Here is an 8,007-nt window from a genome sequence, read left to right as displayed (position 1 = left end):
TTCAATAACACTTTTAAAGGGTAGGTAGCATAAATGTAACCAATGCAAAGTTTTCTATTTTTGGAGTTATTACATAAAACCGATCAGAATTCCAAATAAGTCATGTCAGAAAATGTTTTTCTGGGGTGTGACCCGGGAAGCCAGCCTATTCCTTTCAACAGAAATAACTTCAAATGTATCATTTCAAATTAAACCAAATCGTTTGCAATCATAACTACTGGTTTCAATATAAATTTCAACCAACTTACAAGCAAATTCTTTATGAATTTATTGTTACAAACTTGTTCAACTTGTAAGGTTGCTAGCCAACTAGCCTGATAATGTTAACCCTACTAGCCTGCTAACTTTAGCCCTACCAGCCTGTTAAACATTACATAAACACTGAATGAGTCAGACAGTTTCTATCAACACGTAGCTTACAGGTACATTAAAGTAAACCAAAGTTTGAGAAATACGTAATGCCATCGAACCATGTATCAGATAATGTTAGCTATATGCAGGTATCTTAGTCAGCAAGCTAGCCAGCCAGCTAAAAAAAGGCAAGCCAGCCAGGTAATGTTAGCTATTTTGCCAACTAATGTTAGCTATTAGTCTAGCCAACCAGCACGGCTATGATCGGCATGCTAGAACCAAACTACAGGAGATCAGTTAGAATACAACTAATACAACACAACTGAAGCCTAACCGCAGATCATAAGAGCAGAGATTGATGGGTGGGGCCTGTCATTGCCAAATAGTGTCCCCCTGTGCATCACAATGGGATTCGATGAGTTCTAGCTTCTGTTGCTAGGGCTGTTGCTAGAACTTGCAAAATTCTGACTGGATTATGTAATGAACCAAAGAGTCTGTTGCAATGCTGGTTGCTTGGCTCTATTTTACCTCGCAGTGGTTGCGAAGGAAGGAGGATGCGGGCAGTTCGAGTTCACCGACATAAACACTTTTGCAGTCCTCATATTTTTAGGCAAGTTAGTTAAAAACACATTCTTATTTACAATGACAGACTACCGGGGAACAGTGTGTAAACTGCCTCGTTCAGTGGCAGAACAACAGATTTGACCTTGTCAGCTCGTGGATTTGAGCCAGCAACCTTTCAGTTACTGGCCCAACGCTCTAACCACTAGGCTACCTGCTGCCCCTATCTACCTATGGGGAAGGATGGCCAGCCACACAGAAGGGTGACTTTTACTAAGGAGGAGAAGGAGGCTGTGCTGACCCGAGATGCCTACTAGCCATTTCAGAGTGAAGCGCATGATTGCCAAAATCAAACTCCGCTTCTTCTGACGAGGAAGTGGAGAGCTGGGCAAGTGAAATAACCTTTTTTTTATCAATCACATTATATTATATTAGAAATTATTATGATTTCAATGAACGTCATATCAGAGAGCACACAATGTTTCAACATGTCACTTTTTGCCTAAAGGTCAGTACCCTGTCTAGCCTGCCACCCTGTCAGCCTGTCTAGCCTGCCACCCTGTCTAGCCTGCCAGCCTGTCTAACCTGCCAGCCTGTCTCGCCTGCCACCCTGTCTAGCCTGCCACCCTGTCAGCCTGTCTAGCCTGCCACCCTGTCTAGCCTGCCAGCCTGTCTAGCCTGCCAGCCTGTCTCGCCTGCCACCCTGTCTAGCCTGCCACCCTGTCTAGCCTGCCAGCCTGACTAGCCTGCCACCCTGTCTAGCCTGCCACCCTGTCTAGACTGCCACCCTGTCTAGCCTGCCACCCTGCCTAGCCTGCCAGCCTGCCTAGCCTGCCACCCTGTCTAGCCTGCCACCATGTCTAGCCTGCCACCCTGTCTCGCCTGCCACCCTGTCTAGCCTGCCAGCCTGTCTAGCCTGCCACCCTGTCTAGCCTGCCAGCCTGTCTAACCTGCCAGCCTGTCTAACCTGCCACCCTGTCTAACCTGCCAGCCTGTCTAACCTGTCCGCCTGTCTAACCTGCCACCCTGTCTAACCTGCCAGCCTGTCTAGCCTGCCACCCTGTCTAGCCTGCCACCCTGTCTAGCCTGCCACCCTGTCTAACCTGCCAGCCTGTCTAGCCTGCCACCCTGTCTAGCCTGCCACCCTGTCTAACCTGCCAGCCTGTCTAGCCTGCCACCCTGTCTAGCCTGCCACCCTGTCTAACCTGCCAGGCGCCTGTCTAGCCTGCCACCCTGTCTAGCCTGCCACCCTGTCTAACCTGCCACCCTGTCTAGCCTGCCACCCTGTCTAACCTGCCAGCCTGTCTAGCCTGCCACCCTGTCTAGCCTGCCACCCTGTCTAGCCTGCCACCCTGTCTAACCTGCCACCCTGTCTAGCCTGCCAGCCTGTCTAGCCTGCCACCCTGTCTAGCCTGCCACCCTGTCTAACCTGCCAGCCTGTCTAGCCTGCCACCCTGTCTAGCCTGCCAGCCTGACCCTGTCTAGCCTGCCACCCTGTCTAGCCTGCCACCCTGTCTAGCCTGCCACCCTGTCTAACCTGCCACCCTGTCTAGCCTGCCACCCTGTCTAGCCTGCCACCCTGTCTAACCTGCCACCCTGTCTAGCCTGCCACCCTGTCTAACCTGCCACCCTGTCTAGCCTGCCACCCTGTCTAGCCTGCCAGCCTGTCTAACCTGCCACCCTGTCTAGCCTGCCACCCTGTCTAACCTGCCACCCTGTCTAACCTGCCACCCTGTCTAGCCTGCCACCCTGTCTAGCCTGCCACCCTGTCAGCCTGTCTAGCCTGCCACCCTGTCTAGCCTGCCAGCCTGTCTAACCTGCCAGCCTGTCTCGCCTGCCACCCTGTCTAGCCTGCCACCCTGTCAGCCTGTCTAGCCTGCCACCCTGTCTAGCCTGCCAGCCTGTCTAGCCTGCCAGCCTGTCTCGCCTGCCACCCTGTCTAGCCTGCCACCCTGTCTAGCCTGCCAGCCTGACTAGCCTGCCACCCTGTCTAGCCTGCCACCCTGTCTAACCTGCCAGCCTGTCTAGCCTGCCACCCTGTCTAGCCTGCCACCCTGTCTAACCTGCCAGGCGCCTGTCTAGCCTGCCACCCTGTCTAGCCTGCCACCCTGTCTAACCTGCCACCCTGTCTAGCCTGCCACCCTGTCTAGCCTGCCACCCTGTCTAACCTGCCAGCCTGTCTAGCCTGCCACCCTGTCTAGCCTGCCACCCTGTCTAGCCTGCCACCCTGTCTAACCTGCCACCCTGTCTAGCCTGCCAGCCTGTCTAGCCTGCCACCCTGTCTAGCCTGCCACCCTGTCTAACCTGCCAGCCTGTCTAGCCTGCCACCCTGTCTAGCCTGCCAGCCTGACCCTGTCTAGCCTGCCACCCTGTCTAGCCTGCCACCCTGTCTAGCCTGCCACCCTGTCTAACCTGCCACCCTGTCTAGCCTGCCACCCTGTCTAGCCTGCCACCCTGTCTAACCTGCCACCCTGTCTAGCCTGCCACCCTGTCTAACCTGCCACCCTGTCTAGCCTGCCACCCTGTCTAGCCTGCCAACCTGTCTAACCTGCCACCCTGTCTAGCCTGCCACCCTGTCTAACCTGCCACCCTGTCTAACCTGCCACCCTGTCTAGCCTGCCACCCTGTCTAGCCTGCCACCCTGTCTAGCCTGCCACCCTGTCAGCCTGTCTAGCCTGCCACCCTGTCTAGCCTGCCAGCCTGTCTAGCCTGCCAGCCTGTCTAACCTGCCAGCCTGTCTCGCCTGCCACCCTGTCTAGCCTGCCACCCTGTCAGCCTGTCTAGCCTGCCACCCTGTCTAGCCTGCCAGCCTGTCTAGCCTGCCAGCCTGTCTCGCCTGCCACCCTGTCTAGCCTGCCACCCTGTCTAGCCTGCCAGCCTGACTAGCCTGCCACCCTGTCTAGCCTGCCACCCTGTCTAGACTGCCACCCTGTCTAGCCTGCCACCCTGCCTAGCCTGCCACCCTGTCTAGCCTGCCACCCTGTCTAACCTGCCACCCTGTCTAGCCTGCCACCCTGTCTAGCCTGCCACCCTGTCTAACCTGCCACCCTGTCTAGCCTGCCACCCTGTCTAGCCTGCCACCCTGTCTAGCCTGCCACCCTGTCTAACCTGCCACCCTGTCTAGCCTGCCAGCCTGTCTAGCCTGCCACCCTGTCTAGCCTGCCACCCTGTCTAACCTGCCAGCCTGTCTAGCCTGCCACCCTGTCTAGCCTGCCAGCCTGACCCTGTCTAGCCTGCCACCCTGTCTAGCCTGCCAGCCTGTCTAGCCTGCCACCCTGTCTAGCCTGCCACCCTGACCCTGTCTAACCTGCCACCCTGTCTAGCCTGCCAGCCTGTCTAGCCTGCCACCCTGTCTAGCCTGCCACCCTGTCTAACCTGCCAGCCTGTCTAGCCTGCCACCCTGTCTAGCCTGCCAGCCTGACCCTGTCTAGCCTGCCACCCTGTCTAGCCTGCCACCCTGTCTAGCCTGCCACCCTGTCTAACCTGCCACCCTGTCTAGCCTGCCACCCTGTCTAGCCTGCCACCCTGTCTAACCTGCCACCCTGTCTAGCCTGCCACCCTGTCTAACCTGCCACCCTGTCTAGCCTGCCACCCTGTCTAGCCTGCCAGCCTGTCTAACCTGCCACCCTGTCTAGCCTGCCACCCTGTCTAACCTGCCACCCTGTCTAACCTGCCACCCTGTCTAGCCTGCCACCCTGTCTAGCCTGCCACCCTGTCTAGCCTGCTACCCTGTCTAACCTGCCACCCTGTCTAACCTGCCACCCTGTCTAACCTGCCAGCCTGTCTAGCCTGCCACCCTGTCTAGCCTGCCACCCTGTCTAGCCTGCCAGCCTGTCTAGCCTGTCACCCTGTCTAACCTGCCAGAAGGTTGAGAGGCGAAGACTGTGGCAACAGAGTTGAAGCCCATCAAAGTAGTTTCACCGTGGCACATGATCGGTAAGTGTCCCAATTCAAAAGTTCCCCTGATAAGTTGTTTTGTAATGGTTGCTTTATTTGACTACAGCAGAGTTCAATATTATAGAATGTGTGTGTGTGTGTATGTCTCTGTGTGTGTGTGTGTGTGTGTGTGTGTGTGTGTGTGTGTGTGTGTGTGTGTGTGTGTGTGTGTGTGTGTGTGTGTGTGTGTGTGTGTGTGTGTGTGTGTGTGTGTGTGTGTGTGTGTGTGTGTGTGTGTGTGTGTGTGTGTGTGTGTGTGTGTGTGTGTGTGTGTGTGTCTGTATGAGTATCCTTACAAATATGAAAATGTGCAGACTGTATGACACAAATAAGGGTTTAAATATTATTGGCGGATCTCATCGGACTCGTCACGAAATCCAGGAATGGCAACAGCTGGTGTCTGATGGCGACCGATCACTTTACCAAGTGGGTGGAGGCAATACCCATTAAGGCCAGTAAAGGAAGAGTATGTGCTTAACTCTAAATTCCCTTCTTTAACCCTTGGAAGCAAAAATAGATTTGTTTTGTATGATACCTACCAAGGACGAGACTGACGAGGCCACCTCCAAGGCGATGGTGGACATCTTCAACACCCAAGGTTCTCCTGAGGTCATCTTGAGTGACCGAGGTCATGAACACTGGAACAAGGTTTGGATGTTATAGGTTATATTCTGTCACCAATGGTTTGTTTTACCTATTTCATTTTTTTGTTTTCCCATGGTACATAATCCGACATATTTCAATATTTTACATAGTCAATAGATATCACTTTCCTAACCTCTCCTTCAGGTTTGGTGAATGGACCAACCAGACCCTCAAGATTGCCATGGGCAAGTCCTTTGATTGGTACAAGGAAGGGTTGGAGAACAACCTGAAGGTAATTAGCTTTGCACAAAAAGCAGCATCCAGGCCTCCACCCAGTACGGACGGGAGCCGCAGCTGTTGACTGAGGTAAACAATGCAATTGTATATATAATTATTGCATATATTATATTCTTTAAAATGTGTGATTGACTTAGTGTTGTTGTTTGTCTATTGCTATTTTTGTATAACGTACTTTCAGATCACTGAAACCCCACCTGATGTGGTGAAAGTTGTCGAACCAGATCAGAACACTTTCGAGGACCACCTTCAGGCACGGACTGAGAAGGATGTGGAAGTTTTTGACCAGGTAAAAATGATTGTCCACTGTCAATTTATTTTCTGACCCGCCAAGAGATATGTAAGAAATGTATTTGTAATTTGAAATAGAATTGCATTTATTCCTGGTATCAATCAAGGTGAAACTGAACATGGACAAGGCGCAGGAGGAACAGAATGAGAGCTACCGTAGCAGAATCAAGGAGACCAAGTGCTATGACATCCGGGCAAATGACTTGGTATGGAAAAAGGACGAAAGAAATGCGAGACCTGGGAAACCTCGCTACTCTTTTGTTCCTAGCTGGGGTCACCATCTGTTAAAGTGAATATAAAAAATGATTTGCACACAAAATAAACTGAAACTAGTACTAGTTTCCCTAACACTGATATTTTTCGATTTCTCTTCCTAGGCTTCGTTGGTGGAACCTCGTTGGTGGAAGCCAACAATCTTCTACAGTTGGAGCAGTTGGACGGTCGACCACTGAAAGCACTGACACCCTACACTTCAGTGAAGCCCAATAAACAAAGTATGTTAAGCTGTGGTTGACATTTGAGAATGCAAGAAATTGTAGTTATGCTGAGCTTATAAAAAATGTACCTCTTCAATTTACCTCTCCCAATGACTTTAGGACCATCGACTGTCCGAGCCCCCCAGGAGGTATGCCATCCACCAGAACCAGGGAGTTCAGATCAGTCTGATTCTATGTACCCAGAGTCGGAGGGGGACCAGTTTGAGGTAGGCTATACCTTCCAAAAGTGTTGAAATGTATATATCTCCCATATAAAACACTGCTCTAATCCATCACATTTTCTCACAGTAAAGTGCAACCTGTGTATTTGCTTGTTTACGTCTCTGTCTCCTACCCTGTTCCCTTTAACTCTGCTCCTGTTCTCCAGGATCTAGGGGTTCTGCCCAAAACCCAGACGTGGATCCACCTGATGTCCTCCATTACCAACCACCTTCCAACCTTTCATTACATCATCTACAGCTACTGTTGTTGTCATTATCTGCTAAGAGAGTTGTTTTGCCATATCATACTGGGCACATAATATGTGAGATACACAGATGAACTAAAAACACTAGCCCTGCAAACACTCAGAACAAAGCAAGCAGCAGTGCCTGGACTTTGCAGTCTCCCTCTTCAAGTCCCCCTTCTGAGACTGGCTGCCTGTTGAGAACAAGTGACAGGCAGAACCTCCCACCCACACAGCAAGCACCTCAACTATTTTCCACACACCAGAATGCAGTATTTTAGTCTACGATTGCCATGCGAGTGTACAAAAAAAATCTGTGAAAATAAATTAATGACACAACTGTACCAAAAACTATCAAAGTTTATGTATTAAAATCTTAAATATTGCCAGGTTTGTTTTCATAGCTGTTTCACAAGGTGTTCATTATAGTAAGTTATCCTTTGATGGTATTTGTTTGTTCCACATTATTCATTGTTGTATCCTAGGACCTACAATAGATGAATATATACTCAACCATGAGGGTGTACTAATGAGCTATGCGAGATAGAAAATCAAATTTTAAAAAATCATAATAGAGGACTACTGAAATGATATTATTTCAGTGTAGATAAGGGAAGGGCAGGTTAAAATACAAACATGACAGCCAGACAAGCCAGTGTATGAATCAAATGGATTTGCATATGAATGGAGTGGAAATTAGTCGACTTCGTGATCTGTAAGGTAAGTAACTTTAATGTGTCAAGCAGATTACAGGTTCTCTTTGCCATTTCCTAAACGTAGCAACGTTTAAGACATGGATTTCATGTTGTAATGTTAACAAGGTACCCAAAAGTAGTTTGAATTCATGTTTTAATTTTATTAGCTAAACAAAACTTGTTTAAACAGCAACATTGTGTCGGAAATCAGCCTTGTTTGCATAGCGATGATGAAAATAACATCATTTAGGCAGTAATGATCTCCAGAATTTGAAAAAACATGTCTTCACACCGTTGATATAGCAACAGACACTAATAGTTTACCCTGCCGATGTATTTCAAGGCCTAC

General features: G+C 50.2%; 1 long non-coding RNA gene across 1 annotated transcript; it reads left to right on the top strand.

Moving 5' to 3' along the window:
* Positions 1-5,656: 5,656 nt before the first annotated feature.
* Positions 5,657-6,516, top strand: LOC118361634 (uncharacterized). Its single transcript, XR_004821031.2, has 4 exons — positions 5,657-5,799; positions 5,912-6,019; positions 6,129-6,227; positions 6,399-6,516. It is a non-coding gene; the product is annotated as an uncharacterized LOC118361634 (long non-coding RNA).
* Positions 6,517-8,007: the final 1,491 nt, after the last annotated feature.

The sequence above is a fragment of the Oncorhynchus keta genome, chromosome 2 (assembly GCF_023373465.1).
Source record: "Oncorhynchus keta strain PuntledgeMale-10-30-2019 chromosome 2, Oket_V2, whole genome shotgun sequence".
Taxonomy (NCBI): Eukaryota; Metazoa; Chordata; class Actinopteri; order Salmoniformes; family Salmonidae; genus Oncorhynchus; species Oncorhynchus keta.
This window is presented reverse-complemented; position numbering and strand designations above follow the sequence as displayed.